The sequence below is a fragment of the Lepus europaeus genome, chromosome 21 (assembly GCF_033115175.1).
Source record: "Lepus europaeus isolate LE1 chromosome 21, mLepTim1.pri, whole genome shotgun sequence".
Taxonomy (NCBI): Eukaryota; Metazoa; Chordata; class Mammalia; order Lagomorpha; family Leporidae; genus Lepus; species Lepus europaeus.
Window position 1 is genome coordinate 35,706,336 of NC_084847.1, and position 20,490 is coordinate 35,726,825.

Below are 20,490 nucleotides of genomic sequence, written 5' to 3' on the forward strand. Positions count from 1 at the left end.
TCTCTGATAAAGAAAAAAACTTTCAAAACAATGAAGCCCTTCGATAATATCCAGAAAACACAAACACAGAAGCTCTTGCAATAACTGGGATTCAGTTAGCCAAAACACAAGCGGATATTTCCGGTTTCATCCAGTCGTATCCGGACAAAGTGGTGTGGAATTCGTATGCAATAGACCAAGCAAATCATAGTAAAAATGGTTTTGGAGAAAACCAAAGTCCTTTCGTTAGGCAAGTGCATATAATATCATGTATACAAACAGAATTATCATGTTTGTTTGCCGCAGTTCCTCTAGCTTTCTCCTAAAAATTCTAATGTGTAGAGCTGGTGTCTCCATGTTGAACCAATTAGAGTTTCACAGTACAAAATGAAATGTTCCCTGATAAAAATCATTCAAAACAATAAAGTCCTTCAAAATATCCAGAAAACACAAACACAGGGGCTGTGGCAATATCTGGTACTGAGTTGGCCAAAGCAAAACCGGATATTTTCCCCTTTCATCCAGTCATATCCGGACAAAGTGGTGTGGAATTCGTATGCAATGGACCAAGAAAATCACATTAAAAATGGTTTTGGAGAAAACCAAAGTCCTTTCGTTAGGCAAGTGCATATAATATCATGTATACAAACAGAATTATCATGTTTGTTTGCCGCAGTTCCTCTAGCTTTCTCCTAAAAATTCTAATGTGTAGAGCTGGTGTCTCCATGTTGAACCAATTAGAGTTTCACAGTACAAAACGAAATGTTCCCTGATAAAAATCATTCAAAACAATAAAGTCCTTCAAAATATCCAGAAAACACAAACACAGGGGCTGTGGCAATATCTGGTACTGAGTTGGCCAAAGCAAAACCGGATATTTTCCCCTTTCATCCAGTCATATCCGGACAAAGTGGTGTGGAATTCGTATGCAATAGACCGAGAAAATCACAGTAAAAATGGTTATGGAGAAAATAAAAGTCTTTTCGTTAGGCAAGTCCATAAAATGCCATCTATACAAGCAGAAATATCATATTTGTTTGCCGCAGTTCCTTTAGATTTCTCCCCAGAACATACGAATGTGTAGAGCTGGTGTCTCCTTGAGGAACCTATTTGAATTTCCCAATTCAAAATTAAATGTTCTGTGATAAAAAAAATTTCAAAACCATAAAGTCCTTCGATAATATCCAGAAAACACAAACACAGAGGCTGTCGCAATATCTGGGATTCAGTTAGCCAAAACACAACTGGATAATTCCCCTTTCAACCAGTCATATCCGGACAAACTGGGTGTGCAATCCGTATGCAATGGACCGAGAAAATCACAGTAAAAATGCTTTTGGAGAAAAACAAAGTCCTTTTGTTATGCAAGTGTATAAAATGTCATGTATACAAATAGAAATATCATGTATGCTTGCCGCTGTTCCTCTAGCCTACTCGCTAGAAAATACGAATGTGCAGAGCTGGTGTCTCAATGTGGAACCAATTATAGTTTCACAGTACAAAATTAAATGTTCCCTTATAAAAATCATTCAAAACAATAAAGTCCATCGATAATATCCAGAAAGCACATACACAGGGGCTGTGGCAATCTGGGATTTAGTTAGCCAAAACAAAACCGGATATTCTGGTTTCATCCAGTCATACCCCGACAAAGTGGTGTGGAATTCGTATGCAATTGACCCAGAAAATCACAGTAAAAATGGTTATGGAGAAAATAAAAGTCTTTTCGTTAGGCAAGTCCATAAAATGCCATCTATACAAACAGAAATATTATGTTTGTTTGCCGCAGTTCCTTTAGATTTCTCCCCAGAACATACGAATGTGTAGAGCTGGTGTCTCCATGAGGAACCTATAAGAGTTTCCCAATTCAAAATTAAATGTTCTCTGATAAAAAAAAAAATTTCAAAACAATAAAGTCCTTCGATAATATCCAGAAAACACAAACACAGGGGCTGTGGCAATATCTGGAATTGATTTAGCCAAAACAAAACTGGATATTTCCGGTTTCATTCACTCATATCCAGACTAAGTGGTGTGGAATTCGTATGCAATGGTCCGAGAAAATCACAGTAAAAATGGTTTTGGAGAAAAGCAAATTCTTTTCGTTAGCCAAGTGCATAAAATGCCACCTATATAAACAGAAATATCATGTTTGCTTGCCGCAGTTCCTCTAGCTTTCTCCCTAGAAAATACGATTGTGTACAGCTGGTGTCTCCATGTGGAACCAATTAGAGTTTCCCAGTACAAAATTAAATGTTCCCTGATAAAAATCATTCAAAACAATAAAGTCCTTTGATGATATCCAGAAAACACATACACAGGGGCTGTGGCAATATCTTGGATAGAGTTAGCCAAAACAAAACCGGATGTTTCCGGTTTCATCCAGTAATATCCGGACAAAGAGGTGTGGAATTCCTATGCAATTGACCGAGAAAATCACAGTAAAAATGGTTATGGAGAAAATAAAAGTCTTTTCGTTAGGCAAGTCCATAAAATGCCATCTATACAAGCAGAAATATCATGTTTGTTTGCCGCAGTTCCTCTAGTTTTCTCCCCAGAACATACGAATGTGTAGAGCTGGTGTCTCCTTGAGGAACCTATTTGAATTTCCCAATTCAAAATTAAATGTTCTCTGATAAAAAAAAATTTCAAAACAATAAAGTCCTTCGATAATATCCAGAAAACACAAACACAGGGGCTGTGGCAATATCTGGGATTGAGTTAGCCAAAAAAAAAAAAAAAAAAACGGATATTTCTGGTTTCATCCAGTCATATCCGGACAAAGTGGTGTAGAATTCGTACGCAATGGTCCGAGAAAATCACAGTAAAAATGGTTTTGGAGAAAAGCAAATTCTTTTCGTTAGCCAAGTGCATAAAATGCCACCTATATAAACAGAAATATCATGTTTGCTTGCCGCAGTTCCTCTAGCTTTCTCCCTAGAAAATACGATTGTGTACAGCTGGTGTCTCCATGTGGAACCAATTAGAGTTTCCCAGTACAAAATTAAATGTTCCCTGATAAAAATCATTCAAAACAATAAAGTCCTTTGATGATATCCAGAAAACACATACACAGGGGCTGTGGCAATATCTTGGATAGAGTTAGCCAAAACAAAACCGGATGTTTCCGGTTTCATCCAGTCATATCCGGACAAAGAGGTGTGGAATTCCTATGCAATTGACCGAGAAAATCACAGTAAAAATGGTTATGGAGAAAATAAAAGTCTTTTCGTTAGGCAAGTCCATAAAATGCCATCTATACAAGCAGAAATATCATGTTTGTTTGCCGCAGTTCCTCTAGTTTTCTCCCCAGAACATACGAATGTGTAGAGCTGGTGTCTCCTTGAGGAAACTATTTGAATTTCCCAATTCAAAATTAAATGTTCTCTGATAAAAAAAATTTCAAAACAATAAAGTCCTTCGATAATATCCAGAAAACACAAACACAGGGGCTGTGGCAATATCTGGGATTGAGTTAGCCAAAAAAAAAAAAAAAAAAACGGATATTTCTGGTTTCATCCAGTCATATCCGGACAAAGTGGTGTAGAATTCGTACGCAATGGACCGAGAAAATTCCAGTAAAAATGGTTTTGGAGAAAAGCAAAGTCTTTTCGTTAGGCAAGTGCATAAAATGTTATGTATACAAACAGAATTATCATGTTTGTTTGCCCCAGTTCCTCTAGCTTTCTCCTAAAAAATATGAATGTGTAGAGCTGGTGTCTCCTTGGGAAATCAATTAGTGTTTCCCAGCAATAAATTAAATGTTTCCTGATAAAAAAACATTCAAAACAATAAAGTCCTTCGATAATATTCATTAAACACAAACACAGATGCTGTCGCAATATCTGGGATTCAGTTAGCCAAAACACAACTGGATAATTCCCCTTTCAACCAGTCATATCCGGACAAAGTGGTGTGGAATCCGCATGCAATGGACCGAGAAAATCACAGTAAAAATGGTTTTGGAGAAAATAAAAGTCCTTTCGTTAGGCAAGTGCATAAAATGTCATGTATACAAACAGAAATATCATGTTTGTTTGCCGCAGTGGCTCTAGTTTTCTCCCCAGAACATACGAATGTGTAGAGCTGGTGTCTCCTTGAGGAACCTATTTGAATTTCCCAATTCAAAATTAAATGTTCTCTGATAAAAAAATTTCAAAACAATAAAGTCCTTCGATAATATCCAGAAAACACAAACACAGGGGCTGTGGCAATATCTGGGATTGAGTTAGCCAAAAAAAAAAAAAAAAAAACGGATATTTCTGGTTTCATCCAGTCATATCCGGACAAAGTGGTGTAGAATTCGTACGCAATGGACCGAGAAAATTCCAGTAAAAATGGTTTTGGAGAAAAGCAAAGTCTTTTCGTTAGGCAAGTGCATAAAATGTTATGTATACAAACAGAATTATCATGTTTGTTTGCCCCAGTTCCTCTAGCTTTCTCCTAAAAAATATGAATGTGTAGAGCTGGTGTCTCCTTGGGAAATCAATTAGTGTTTCCCAGCACTAAATTAAATGTTTCCTGATAAAAAAAACATTCAAAACAATAAAGTCCTTCGATAATATTCATTAAACACAAACACAGATGCTGTCGCAATATCTGGGATTCAGTTAGCCAAAACACAACTGGATAATCCCCTTTCAACCAGTCATATCCGGACAAAGTGGTGTGGAATCCGCATACAATGGACCGAGAAAATCACAGTAAAAATGGTTTTGGAGAAAATAAAAGTCCTTTCGTTAGGCAAGTGCATAAAATGTCATGTATACAAACAGAAATATCATGTTTGTTTGCCGCAGTGCCTCTAGCTTTCTCGCTAGGAAATACGAATTTGTAGAGCTTGTTTCCCCATGTGGAACCACTGAGTGTTTCTCAGTACAAAATTAAATGTTCCCTGATTAAAAAAAAAAAAAAAACTTTCAAAACAATAAAGTCCTTCGATAATATCCAGAAAACACAAACACAGGGGCTGTGGTAATATCTGGGATTGAGTTAACCAAAAAATACCAGATATTTCCGGTATCATCCAGTCATATCCGGACAAAGTCGTGTGGAATTCGTATGCAATGGACCGAGAAAATCACAGTAAAAATGCTTTAGGAGAAAAGCAAAGTCTTTTCGTTAGGCAAGTACATAAAATGTCAAGTATACAAACAGAAATAACATGTTTGTTTGCCGCAGTTCCTAAAGCTTTATCCCTAGAAAACACGAATGTGTAGAGATGGTTTCTCCATGTGGAACCAATTAGAGTTTCTCAGTACAAATTAAATGTTCCCTGATTAAAAAAAAACTTTCAAAACAATAATGTCCATTGATAATATCCACAAAACACAAACACATGATCTGTGGCAATATCTGGGATTGAGTTAGCCAAAATAAAACCGGATATTTCCGGTTTCATCCAGTCCTATCCGGACAAAGTGGTGTGCAATTAGTATGCAATGGACCGAGAAAATCACAGTAAAAATGATTTTGGAGAAAAGCAAAGTCTTTTTTGTTAGGCAAGTACATAAAATGTCATGTATACAAACAGAAATATCATGTTTTTTTGCCGCAGTTCCTCTAGCTTCCTCGCCAGAAAATACAAATCTGTAGAGCTGGATTCTCCATGTGGAACCTATTAGTGTTTCCCAGTACAAAATTAAATGTTCCCTGATAAAAAATATTCAAAACAATAAAGTCCATCGATAATATCCAGAAAACACAAACACAGGTGCCATGGCAATATCTGGGATTCAGTTAGACAAAACAAAACCGGATATTTCCCCTATCATCCAGTCATATCCGGAGAAACTGGAGTGGAATCCGTATGCAATGGACCAAGAAACTCACAGTAAAAATGGTTTTGGAGAAAACAAAAGTCCTTTTGTTAGGCAAGTGCATAAAATGTCATGTATACAAACAGAAATATCATGTTTGTTTGCCGAAGTGCCTCTAGTTTTCTCGATAGAAAAAAAAATCTGTAGAGCTGGTTTCTCCATGTGGAACCAATTAGAGTTTCCCAGTACAAAATTAAATGTTCCCTGATTAAAAAAAAAAACTTTCAAAACAATAAAGTCCTTCGATAATATCCAGAAAACACAAACACAGGGACGGTGGTAATATCTGGAATTGAGTTAGCAAAAAATACAAGATATTTCCGGTTTCATCCAGTCATATCCGGACAAAGTGGTGTGGAATTCATATGCAATGGACCGAGAAAATCACAGTAAAAATGCTTTAGGAGAAAAGCAAATTCTTCGTTAGGCAAGTGCATAAAATGTCATGTATACAAACAGAAATATCATGTTTGTTTGACGCAGTTCCTCTAAATTTATCCCTAGAAAACACGAATGTGTAGAGCTGGTGTCTCCATGTGGAACCAGAGTTTCCCAGTACAAAATTAAATGTTCCCTGATAAAAAATATTCAAAACCATAAAGTCCTTCGATAATATCCAGAAAACACAAACACAGAGGCTGTCGCAATATCTGGGATTCAGTTAGCCAAAACACAACTGGATAATTCCCCTTTCAACCAGTCATATCCGGACAAACTGGGTGTGCAATCCGTATGCAATGGACCGAGAAAATCACAGTAAAAATGCTTTTGGAGAAAAACAAAGTCCTTTTGTTATGCAAGTGTATAAAATGTCATGTATACAAATAGAAATATCATGTATGCTTGCCGCTGTTCCTCTAGCCTACTCGCTAGAAAATACGAATGTGCAGAGCTGGTGTCTCAATGTGGAACCAATTATAGTTTCACAGTACAAAATTAAATGTTCCCTTATAAAAATCATTCAAAACAATAAAGTCCATCGATAATATCCAGAAAGCACATACACAGGGGCTGTGGCAATCTGGGATTTAGTTAGCCAAAACAAAACCGGATATTCTGGTTTCATCCAGTCATACCCCGACAAAGTGGTGTGGAATTCGTATGCAATTGACCCAGAAAATCACAGTAAAAATGGTTATGGAGAAAATAAAAGTCTTTTCGTTAGGCAAGTCCATAAAATGCCATCTATACAAACAGAAATATTATGTTTGTTTGCCGCAGTTCCTTTAGATTTCTCCCCAGAACATACGAATGTGTAGAGCTGGTGTCTCCATGAGGAACCTATAAGAGTTTCCCAATTCAAAATTAAATGTTCTCTGATAAAAAAAAAATTTCAAAACAATAAAGTCCTTCGATAATATCCAGAAAACACAAACACAGGGGCTGTGGCAATATCTGGAATTGATTTAGCCAAAACAAAACTGGATATTTCCGGTTTCATTCACTCATATCCAGACTAAGTGGTGTGGAATTCGTATGCAATGGTCCGAGAAAATCACAGTAAAAATGGTTTTGGAGAAAAGCAAATTCTTTTCGTTAGCCAAGTGCATAAAATGCCACCTATATAAACAGAAATATCATGTTTGCTTGCCGCAGTTCCTCTAGCTTTCTCCCTAGAAAATACGATTGTGTACAGCTGGTGTCTCCATGTGGAACCAATTAGAGTTTCCCAGTACAAAATTAAATGTTCCCTGATAAAAATCATTCAAAACAATAAAGTCCTTTGATGATATCCAGAAAACACATACACAGGGGCTGTGGCAATATCTTGGATAGAGTTAGCCAAAACAAAACCGGATGTTTCCGGTTTCATCCAGTCATATCCGGACAAAGAGGTGTGGAATTCCTATGCAATTGACCGAGAAAATCACAGTAAAAATGGTTATGGAGAAAATAAAAGTCTTTTCGTTAGGCAAGTCCATAAAATGCCATCTATACAAGCAGAAATATCATGTTTGTTTGCCGCAGTTCCTCTAGTTTTCTCCCCAGAACATACGAATGTGTAGAGCTGGTGTCTCCTTGAGGAACCTATTTGAATTTCCCAATTCAAAATTAAATGTTCTCTGATAAAAAAAATTTCAAAACAATAAAGTCCTTCGATAATATCCAGAAAACACAAACACAGGGGCTGTGGCAATATCTGGGATTGAGTTAGCCAAAAAAAAAAAAAACGGATATTTCTGGTTTCATCCAGTCATATCCGGACAAAGTGGTGTAGAATTCGTACGCAATGGACCGAGAAAATTCCAGTAAAAATGGTTTTGGAGAAAAGCAAAGTCTTTTCGTTAGGCAAGTGCATAAAATGTTATGTATACAAACAGAATTATCATGTTTGTTTGCCCCAGTTCCTCTAGCTTTCTCCTAAAAAATATGAATGTGTAGAGCTGGTGTCTCCTTGGGAAATCAATTAGTGTTTCCCAGCAATAAATTAAATGTTTCCTGATAAAAAAACATTCAAAACAATAAAGTCCTTCGATAATATTCATTAAACACAAACACAGATGCTGTCGCAATATCTGGGATTCAGTTAGCCAAAACACAACTGGATAATTCCCCTTTCAACCAGTCATATCCGGACAAAGTGGTGTGGAATCCGCATGCAATGGACCGAGAAAATCACAGTAAAAATGGTTTTGGAGAAAATAAAAGTCCTTTCGTTAGGCAAGTGCATAAAATGTCATGTATACAAACAGAAATATCATGTTTGTTTGCCGCAGTGGCTCTAGTTTTCTCCCCAGAACATACGAATGTGTAGAGCTGGTGTCTCCTTGAGGAACCTATTTGAATTTCCCAATTCAAAATTAAATGTTCTCTGATAAAAAAAATTTCAAAACAATAAAGTCCTTCGATAATATCCAGAAAACACAAACACAGGGGCTGTGGCAATATCTGGGATTGAGTTAGCCAAAAAAAAAAAAAAAAAAAAACGGATATTTCTGGTTTCATCCAGTCATATCCGGACAAAGTGGTGTAGAATTCGTACGCAATGGACCGAGAAAATTCCAGTAAAAATGGTTTTGGAGAAAAGCAAAGTCTTTTCGTTAGGCAAGTGCATAAAATGTTATGTATACAAACAGAATTATCATGTTTGTTTGCCCCAGTTCCTCTAGCTTTCTCCTAAAAAATATGAATGTGTAGAGCTGGTGTCTCCTTGGGAAATCAATTAGTGTTTCCCAGCACTAAATTAAATGTTTCCTGATAAAAAAAACATTCAAAACAATAAAGTCCTTCGATAATATTCATTAAACACAAACACAGATGCTGTCGCAATATCTGGGATTCAGTTAGCCAAAACACAACTGGATAATCCCCTTTCAACCAGTCATATCCGGACAAAGTGGTGTGGAATCCGCATACAATGGACCGAGAAAATCATAGTAAAAATGGTTTTGGAGAAAATAAAAGTCCTTTCGTTAGGCAAGTGCATAAAATGTCATGTATACAAACAGAAATATCATGTTTGTTTGCCGCAGTGCCTCTAGCTTTCTCGCTAGGAAATACGAATTTGTAGAGCTTGTTTCCCCATGTGGAACCACTGAGTGTTTCTCAGTACAAAATTAAATGTTCCCTGATTAAAAAAAAAAAAAAACTTTCAAAACAATAAAGTCCTTCGATAATATCCAGAAAACACAAACACAGGGGCTGTGGTAATATCTGGGATTGAGTTAACCAAAAAATACCAGATATTTCCGGTATCATCCAGTCATATCCGGACAAAGTCGTGTGGAATTCGTATGCAATGGACCGAGAAAATCACAGTAAAAATGCTTTAGGAGAAAAGCAAAGTCTTTTCGTTAGGCAAGTACATAAAATGTCAAGTATACAAACAGAAATAACATGTTTGTTTGCCGCAGTTCCTAAAGCTTTATCCCTAGAAAACACGAATGTGTAGAGATGGTTTCTCCATGTGGAACCAATTAGAGTTTCTCAGTACAAATTAAATGTTCCCTGATTAAAAAAAAACTTTCAAAACAATAATGTCCATTGATAATATCCACAAAACACAAACACATGATCTGTGGCAATATCTGGGATTGAGTTAGCCAAAATAAAACCGGATATTTCCGGTTTCATCCAGTCCTATCCGGACAAAGTGGTGTGCAATTAGTATGCAATGGACCGAGAAAATCACAGTAAAAATGATTTTGGAGAAAAGCAAAGTCTTTTTTGTTAGGCAAGTACATAAAATGTCATGTATACAAACAGAAATATCATGTTTTTTTGCCGCAGTTCCTCTAGCTTCCTCGCCAGAAAATACAAATCTGTAGAGCTGGATTCTCCATGTGGAACCTATTAGTGTTTCCCAGTACAAAATTAAATGTTCCCTGATAAAAAATATTCAAAACAATAAAGTCCATCGATAATATCCAGAAAACACAAACACAGGTGCCATGGCAATATCTGGGATTCAGTTAGACAAAACAAAACCGGATATTTCCCCTATCATCCAGTCATATCCGGAGAAACTGGAGTGGAATCCGTATGCAATGGACCAAGAAACTCACAGTAAAAATGGTTTTGGAGAAAACAAAAGTCCTTTTGTTAGGCAAGTGCATAAAATGTCATGTATACAAACAGAAATATCATGTTTGTTTGCCGAAGTGCCTCTAGTTTTCTCGATAGAAAAAAAAATCTGTAGAGCTGGTTTCTCCATGTGGAACCAATTAGAGTTTCCCAGTACAAAATTAAATGTTCCCTGATTAAAAAAAAAAACTTTCAAAACAATAAAGTCCTTCGATAATATCCAGAAAACACAAACACAGGGACGGTGGTAATATCTGGAATTGAGTTAGCAAAAAATACAAGATATTTCCGGTTTCATCCAGTCATATCCGGACAAAGTGGTGTGGAATTCATATGCAATGGACCGAGAAAATCACAGTAAAAATGCTTTAGGAGAAAAGCAAATTCTTCGTTAGGCAAGTGCATAAAATGTCATGTATACAAACAGAAATATCATGTTTGTTTGACGCAGTTCCTCTAAATTTATCCCTAGAAAACACGAATGTGTAGAGCTGGTGTCTCCATGTGGAACCAGAGTTTCCCAGTACAAAATTAAATGTTCCCTGATAAAAAATATTCAAAACCATAAAGTCCTTCGATAATATCCAGAAAACACAAACACAGAGGCTGTCGCAATATCTGGGATTCAGTTAGCCAAAACACAACTGGATAATTCCCCTTTCAACCAGTCATATCCGGACAAACTGGGTGTGCAATCCGTATGCAATGGACCGAGAAAATCACAGTAAAAATGCTTTTGGAGAAAAACAAAGTCCTTTTGTTATGCAAGTGTATAAAATGTCATGTATACAAATAGAAATATCATGTATGCTTGCCGCTGTTCCTCTAGCCTACTCGCTAGAAAATACGAATGTGCAGAGCTGGTGTCTCAATGTGGAACCAATTATAGTTTCACAGTACAAAATTAAATGTTCCCTTATAAAAATCATTCAAAACAATAAAGTCCATCGATAATATCCAGAAAGCACATACACAGGGGCTGTGGCAATCTGGGATTTAGTTAGCCAAAACAAAACCGGATATTCTGGTTTCATCCAGTCATACCCCGACAAAGTGGTGTGGAATTCGTATGCAATTGACCCAGAAAATCACAGTAAAAATGGTTATGGAGAAAATAAAAGTCTTTTCGTTAGGCAAGTCCATAAAATGCCATCTATACAAACAGAAATATTATGTTTGTTTGCCGCAGTTCCTTTAGATTTCTCCCCAGAACATACGAATGTGTAGAGCTGGTGTCTCCATGAGGAACCTATAAGAGTTTCCCAATTCAAAATTAAATGTTCTCTGATAAAAAAAAAATTTCAAAACAATAAAGTCCTTCGATAATATCCAGAAAACACAAACACAGGGGCTGTGGCAATATCTGGAATTGATTTAGCCAAAAGAAAACTGGATATTTCCGGTTTCATTCACTCATATCCAGACTAAGTGGTGTAGAATTCGTACGCAATGGTCCGAGAAAATCACAGTAAAAATGGTTTTGGAGAAAAGCAAATTCTTTTCGTTAGCCAAGTGCATAAAATGCCACCTATATAAACAGAAATATCATGTTTGCTTGCCGCAGTTCCTCTAGCTTTCTCCCTAGAAAATACGATTGTGTACAGCTGGTGTCTCCATGTGGAACCAATTAGAGTTTCCCAGTACAAAATTAAATGTTCCCTTATAAAAATCATTCAAAACAATAAAGTCCTTTGATGATATCCAGAAAACACATACACAGGGGCTGTGGCAATATCTTGGATAGAGTTAGCCAAAACAAAACCGGATGTTTCCGGTTTCATCCAGTCATATCCGGACAAAGAGGTGTGGAATTCCTATGCAATTGACCGAGAAAATCACAGTAAAAATGGTTATGGAGAAAATAAAAGTCCTTTCGTTAGGCAAGTCCATAAAATGCCATCTATACAAGCAGAAATATCATGTTTGTTTGCCGCAGTTCCTCTAGTTTTCTCCCCAGAACATACGAATGTGTAGAGCTGGTGTCTCCTTGAGGAACCTATTTGAATTTCCCAATTCAAAATTAAATGTTCTCTGATAAAAAAAATTTCAAAACAATAAAGTCCTTCGATAATATCCAGAAAACACAAACACAGGGGCTGTGGCAATATCTGGGATTGAGTTAGCCAAAAAAAAAAAAAACGGATATTTCTGGTTTCATCCAGTCATATCCGGACAAAGTGGTGTAGAATTCGTACGCAATGGACCGAGAAAATTCCAGTAAAAATGGTTTTGGAGAAAAGCAAAGTCTTTTCCTTAGGCAAGTGCATAAAATGTTATGTATACAAACAGAATTATCATGTTTGTTTGCCCCAGTTCCTCTAGCTTTCTCCTAAAAAATATGAATGTGTAGAGCTGGTGTCTCCTTGGGAAATCAATTAGTGTTTCCCAGCAATAAATTAAATGTTTCCTGATAAAAAAACATTCAAAACAATAAAGTCCTTCGATAATATTCATTAAACACAAACACAGATGCTGTCGCAATATCTGGGATTCAGTTAGCCAAAACACAACTGGATAATTCCCCTTTCAACCAGTCATATCCGGACAAAGTGGTGTGGAATCCGCATGCAATGGACCGAGAAAATCACAGTAAAAATGGTTTTGGAGAAAATAAAAGTCCTTTCGTTAGGCAAGTGCATAAAATGTCATGTATACAAACAGAAATATCATGTTTGTTTGCCGCAGTGGCTCTAGTTTTCTCCCCAGAACATACGAATGTGTAGAGCTGGTGTCTCCTTGAGGAACCTATTTGAATTTCCCAATTCAAAATTAAATGTTCTCTGATAAAAAAAATTTCAAAACAATAAAGTCCTTCGATAATATCCAGAAAACACAAACACAGGGGCTGTGGCAATATCTGGGATTGAGTTAGCCAAAAAAAAAAAAAAAAAACGGATATTTCTGGTTTCATCCAGTCATATCCGGACAAAGTGGTGTAGAATTCGTACGCAATGGACCGAGAAAATTCCAGTAAAAATGGTTTTGGAGAAAAGCAAAGTCTTTTCGTTAGGCAAGTGCATAAAATGTTATGTATACAAACAGAATTATCATGTTTGTTTGCCCCAGTTCCTCTAGCTTTCTCCTAAAAAATATGAATGTGTAGAGCTGGTGTCTCCTTGGGAAATCAATTAGTGTTTCCCAGCACTAAATTAAATGTTTCCTGATAAAAAAAACATTCAAAACAATAAAGTCCTTCGATAATATTCATTAAACACAAACACAGATGCTGTCGCAATATCTGGGATTCAGTTAGCCAAAACACAACTGGATAATCCCCTTTCAACCAGTCATATCCGGACAAAGTGGTGTGGAATCCGCATGCAATGGACCGAGAAAATCATAGTAAAAATGGTTTTGGAGAAAATAAAAGTCCTTTCGTTAGGCAAGTGCATAAAATGTCATGTATACAAACAGAAATATCATGTTTGTTTGCCGCAGTGCCTCTAGCTTTCTCGCTAGGAAATACGAATTTGTAGAGCTTGTTTCCCCATGTGGAACCACTGAGTGTTTCTCAGTACAAAATTAAATGTTCCCTGATTAAAAAAAAAAAAAAAACTTTCAAAACAATAAAGTCCTTCGATAATATCCAGAAAACACAAACACAGGGGCTGTGGTAATATCTGGGATTGAGTTAACCAAAAAATACCAGATATTTCCGGTATCATCCAGTCATATCCGGACAAAGTCGTGTGGAATTCGTATGCAATGGACCGAGAAAATCACAGTAAAAATGCTTTAGGAGAAAAGCAAAGTCTTTTCGTTAGGCAAGTACATAAAATGTCAAGTATACAAACAGAAATAACATGTTTGTTTGCCGCAGTTCCTAAAGCTTTATCCCTAGAAAACACGAATGTGTAGAGATGGTTTCTCCATGTGGAACCAATTAGAGTTTCTCAGTACAAATTAAATGTTCCCTGATTAAAAAAAAACTTTCAAAACAATAATGTCCATTGATAATATCCACAAAACACAAACACATGATCTGTGGCAATATCTGGGATTGAGTTAGCCAAAATAAAACCGGATATTTCCGGTTTCATCCAGTCCTATCCGGACAAAGTGGTGTGCAATTAGTATGCAATGGACCGAGAAAATCACAGTAAAAATGATTTTGGAGAAAAGCAAAGTCTTTTTTGTTAGGCAAGTACATAAAATGTCATGTATACAAACAGAAATATCATGTTTTTTTGCCGCAGTTCCTCTAGCTTCCTCGCCAGAAAATACAAATCTGTAGAGCTGGATTCTCCATGTGGAACCTATTAGTGTTTCCCAGTACAAAATTAAATGTTCCCTGATAAAAAATATTCAAAACACTAAAGTCCATCGATAATATCCAGAAAACACAAACACAGGTGCCATGGCAATATCTGGGATTCAGTTAGACAAAACAAAACCGGATATTTCCCCTATCATCCAGTCATATCCGGAGAAACTGGAGTGGAATCCGTATGCAATGGACCAAGAAACTCACAGTAAAAATGGTTTTGGAGAAAACAAAAGTCCTTTTGTTAGGCAAGTGCATAAAATGTCATGTATACAAACAGAAATATCATGTTTGTTTGCCGAAGTGCCTCTAGTTTTCTCGATAGAAAAAAAAATCTGTAGAGCTGGTTTCTCCATGTGGAACCAATTAGAGTTTCCCAGTACAAAATTAAATGTTCCCTGATTAAAAAAAAAACTTTCAAAACAATAAAGTCCTTCGATAATATCCAGAAAACACAAACACAGGGACGGTGGTAATATCTGGAATTGAGTTAGCAAAAAATATAAGATATTTCCGGTTTCATCCAGTCATATCCGGACAAAGTGGTGTGGAATTCATATGCAATGGACCGAGAAAATCACAGTAAAAATGCTTTAGGAGAAAAGCAAATTCTTCGTTAGGCAAGTGCATAAAATGTCATGTATACAAACAGAAATATCATGTTTGTTTGACGCAGTTCCTCTAAATTTATCCCTAGAAAACACGAATGTGTAGAGCTGGTGTCTCCATGTGGAACCAGAGTTTCCCAGTACAAAATTAAATGTTCCCTGATAAAAAATATTCAAAACCATAAAGTCCTTCGATAATATCCAGAAAACACAAACACAGAGGCTGTCGCAATATCTGGGATTCAGTTAGCCAAAACACAACTGGATAATTCCCCTTTCAACCAGTCATATCCGGACAAACTGGGTGTGCAATCCGTATGCAATGGACTGAGAAAATCACAGTAAAAATGCTTTTGGAGAAAAACAAAGTCCTTTTGTTATGCAAGTGTATAAAATGTCATGTATACAAATAGAAATATCATGTATGCTTGCCGCTGTTCCTCTAGCCTACTCGCTAGAAAATACGAATGTGCAGAGCTGGTGTCTCAATGTGGAACCAATTATAGTTTCACAGTACAAAATTAAATGTTCCCTTATAAAAATCATTCAAAACAATAAAGTCCATCGATAATATCCAGAAAGCACATACACAGGGGCTGTGGCAATCTGGGATTTAGTTAGCCAAAACAAAACCGGATATTTCCGGTTTCATTCACTCATATCCAGACTAAGTGGTGTGGAATTCGTATGCAATGGCCCGAGAAAATCACAGTAAAAATGGTTTTGGAGAAAAGCAAATTCTTTTCGTTAGCCAAGTGCATAAAATGCCACCTATATAAACAGAAATATCATGTTTGCTTGCCGCAGTTCCTCTAGCTTTCTCCCTAGAAAATACGATTGTGTACAGCTGGTGTCTCCATGTGGAACCAATTAGAGTTTCCCAGTACAAAATTAAATGTTCCCTGATAAAAATCATTCAAAACAATAAAGTCCTTTGATGATATCCAGAAAACACATACACAGGGGCTGTGGCAATATCTTGGATAGAGTTAGCCAAAACAAAACCGGATATTTCCGGTTTCATCCAGTCATATCCGGACAAAGAGGTGTGGAATTCCTATGCAATTGACCGAGAAAATCACAGTAAAAATGGTTATGGAGAAAATAAAAGTCTTTTCGTTAGGCAAGTCCATAAAATGCCATCTATACAAGCAGAAATATCATGTTTGTTTGCCGCAGTTCCTCTAGTTTTCTCCCCAGAACATACGAATGTGTAGAGCTGGTGTCTCCTTGAGGAACCTATTTGAATTTCCCAATTCAAAATTAAATGTTCTCTGATAAAAAAAATTTCAAAACAATAAAGTCCTTCGATAATATCCAGAAAACACAAACACAGGGGCTGTGGCAATATCTGGGATTGAGTTAGCCAAAACAAAACCGGATATTTCCGGTTTCATGCAGTCATATCCGGACAAAGTGGTGTGGAATTTGTATGCAATAGACCAAGCAAATCATAGTACAAATGGTTTTGGAGAAAGGAAAGTTCTTTCTTTAGGCAAGTGCATAAAATGTCATGTATACAAACAGAAATATCCAGTTTTTTTGCCGCAGTTCCTCTAGTTTCTCGCTTAGAAAATACGAATGTGTAGAGCTGGTGTCTCCATGTGGAACCACTGAGTGTTTCCCAGTACAAAATTAAATGTTCCCTGATAAAAAAAAATTTTCAAAACAATAAAGTCCTTTGATAATATCCAGTAAACACAAACAAAGGGGCTGTGGCAATATCTGGGATTGAGTTAGCCAAAACAAAACCGGATATTTCCAGTTTCATGCAGTCATATCCGGACAAAGTGCTGTGGAATTCCTATGCAGTAGACCAAGTAAATCCTAGTAAAAATGGTTTTGGATAAAAGCAAACTCCTTTCTTTAGGCAAGTGCATAAAATGTCATGTATACAAACAGAAATATCATGTTTGTTTGCCGAAGTTCCTCTAGTTTTCTCCCTAGAATACACGAATAGGAAGAACTGGTTTCTGCATGTGGAACCAGTGATTGTTTCCCTGTACAAATTAAATGCTCCCTGATTAAAAAAAACGTTCCAAACAATAATGACCATAGATAATATCCAGAAAACACAAACACAGGGGCTGTGGCAATATCTGGGATTGAGTTAGCCAAAACAAAACCGGATATTTCCGGTTTCATGCTGTCATATCCGGACAAAGTGGTGTGGAATTTGTATGCAATAGACCAAGCAAATCATAGTAAATATGGTTTTGGAGAAAAGCAAACTCGTTTCTTTAGGCAAGTGCATAAAAGGTCATGTATACAAACAGAAATATCATGTTTGTTTGCCGAAGTTCCTCTAGTTTTCTCCCTAGAATACACGAATAGGAAGAACTGGTTTCTGCATGTGGAACCAGTGATTGCTTCCCTGTACAAAATTAAATGCTCCCTGATTAAAAGAAAACGTTCAAAACAATAATGACCATTGATAATATCCAGAAAACCCAAACACAGGGGCTGTGGCAATATCTGGGATTGAGTTAGCCAAAACAAAACCGGATATTTCCGGTTTCATGCAGTCATATCCGGACAAAGTGGTGTGGAATTTGTATGCAATAGACCAAGCAAATCATAGTAAAAATGGTTTTGGAGAAAAGCAAAGTCCTTTCTTTAGGCAAGTGCATAAAATGTCATGTATACAAACAGAAATATCACGTTTGCTTGCCGCAGTTCCTCTAGTTTCTCGCTTAGAAAATACGAATGTGTAGAGCTGGTGTCTCCATGTGGAACCACTGAGTGTTTCCCAGTACAAAATTAAATGTGCCCTGATAAAAAAAAACTTTCAAAACAATAATGATCATTGATAATATTCAGAAAACACAAACACAGAGGCTGTGGCAATCTGAGATTGAGTTAGCCAAAACAAAACCGGATATTTCCGGTTTCATGCAGTCATATCCGGACAAAGTGGTGTGGAATTTGTATGCAATAGACCAAGCAATTCATACTAAAAATGGTTTTCGGGAAAAGCAACGTCCTTTCTTTAGCAAAGTGCATAAAATGTCATGTATACAAACAGAAATATCATGTTTGCTTTCCGCAGTTCCTCTAGTATTCTCCCTAGAATACACGAATAGGAAGAACTGGTTTCTGCATGTGGAACCAGTGATTTTTTCCCAGTACAAAATTAAATGCTCCCTGATTAAAAAAAACGTTCCAAGCAATAATGACCATTGATAATATCCAGAAAACACAAACACAGGGGCTGTGGCAATATCTGGGATTGAGTTAGCCAAAACAAAACCGGATATTTCCGGTTTCATGCAGTCATATCCGGACAAAGTGGTGTGGAATTTGTATGCAATAGACCAAGCAAATCATAGTAAAAATGGTTTTGGAGAAAAGCAAAGTCTTTTCGTTGGACAAGTGCATAAAATGTCATGTATACAAACAGAAATATCATGTTTATTTGCCGCAGTTCCTCTAGTTTCTCGCTTAGAAAATACGAATGTGTAGAGCTGGTGTCTCCATGTGGAACCAATGAGTGTTTCCCAGAACAAAATTAAATGTTCCCCGATGAAAAAAAAAACTTTCAAAACAGTAATGACCATTGGTAATATCCAGAAAACACAAACACAGAGGCTGTGGCAATCTGTTATTGAGTTAGCCAAAACAAAACCGGATATTTCCGGTTTCATACAGTCATATCTGGATAAAGTGGTGTGGAATTTGTATGCAATAGACCAAGCAAATCATAGTACAAATGGTTGTGGAGAAAAGCAAAGTCCTTTCTTTAGGCAAGTGCATAAAATGTCATGTATACAAAGAGAAATATCCTGTGTGTTTGCCGCACTTCCTCTAGTTTCTCGGTTAGAAAATACGAATGTGTAGAGCTGGTGTCTCCATGTGGAACCACTGAGTGTTTCCCAGTACAAAATTAAATGTGCCCTGATAAAAAAATTTTGAAAACAATAAAGTCCATTGATAATATCCAGAAAATACAAACACAAGGGCTGTGGCAGTATCTGGGATTGAGTTAGCCAAAACAAAACCGGATATTTCCGGTTTCATGCAGTCATATCCGGACAAAGTGGTGTGGAATTGGTATGCAATAGACCAAGCAAATCATAGTAAAAATGGTTTTGGAGAAAAGCAAAGTCTTTTCGTTGGACAAGTGCATAAAATGTCATGTATACAAACAGAAATACCATGTTTGTTTGCCGCAGTTCCTCTAGTTTCTCGCTTAGAAAATACGAATGTGTAGAGCTGGTGTCTCCATGTGGAACCACTGAGTGTTTCCCAGAACAAAATTAAATGTTCCCTGATGAAAAAAAAAGAACTTTCAAAACAATAATGACCATTGGTAATATCCAGAAAACACAAACACAGAGGCTGTGGCAATCAGTTATTGAGTTAGCCAAAACAAAACCGGATATTTCCCCTTTCATACAGTCATATCCGGACAAAGTGGTGTGGAATTTGTATGCAATAGACCAAGCAAATCATAGTACAAATGGTTTTGGAGAAAAGCAAAGTCCTTTCTTTAGGCAAGTGCATAAAATGTCATGTATACAAACAGAAATATCCTGTTTTTTTGCCGCAGTTCCTCTAGTTTCTCGCTTAGAAAATACGAATGTGTAGAGCTGGTGTCTCCATGTGGAACCACTGAGTGTTTCCCAGTACAAAATTAAATGTGCCCTGATAAAAAAAAAACTTTCAAAACAATAATGATCATTGATAATATCCAGAAAACACAAACACAGAGGCTGTGGCAATCTGGGATTGAGTTAGCCAAAACAAAACCGGATATTTCCGGTTTCATGCAGTCATATCCGGACAAAGTGGTGTGGAATTTGTATGTAATAGACCAAGCAATTCATACTAAAAATGGTTTTGGAGAAAAGCAAACTCCTTTCTTTAGGCAAGTGCATAAAGTGTCATGTATACAAACAGAAATATCATGTTTGTTTGCCGAAGTTCCTCTAGTTTTCTCCCTAGAATACACGAATAGGAAGAACTGGTTTCTGCATGTGGAACCAGTGATTGTTTCCCTGTACAAATTAAATGCTCCCTGATTAAAAAAAACGTTCCAAACAATAATGACCATAGATAATATCCAGAAAACACAAACACAGGGGCTGTGGCAATATCTGGGATTGAGTTAGACAAAACAAAACAGGATATTTCCGGTTTCATGCTGTCATATCCGGACAAAGTGGTGTGGAATTTGTATGCAATAGACCAAGCAAATCATAGTAAATATGGTTTTGGAGAAAAGCAAACTCCTTTCTTTAGGCAAGTGCATAAAAGGTCATGTATACAAACAGAAATATCATGTTTGTTTGCCGAA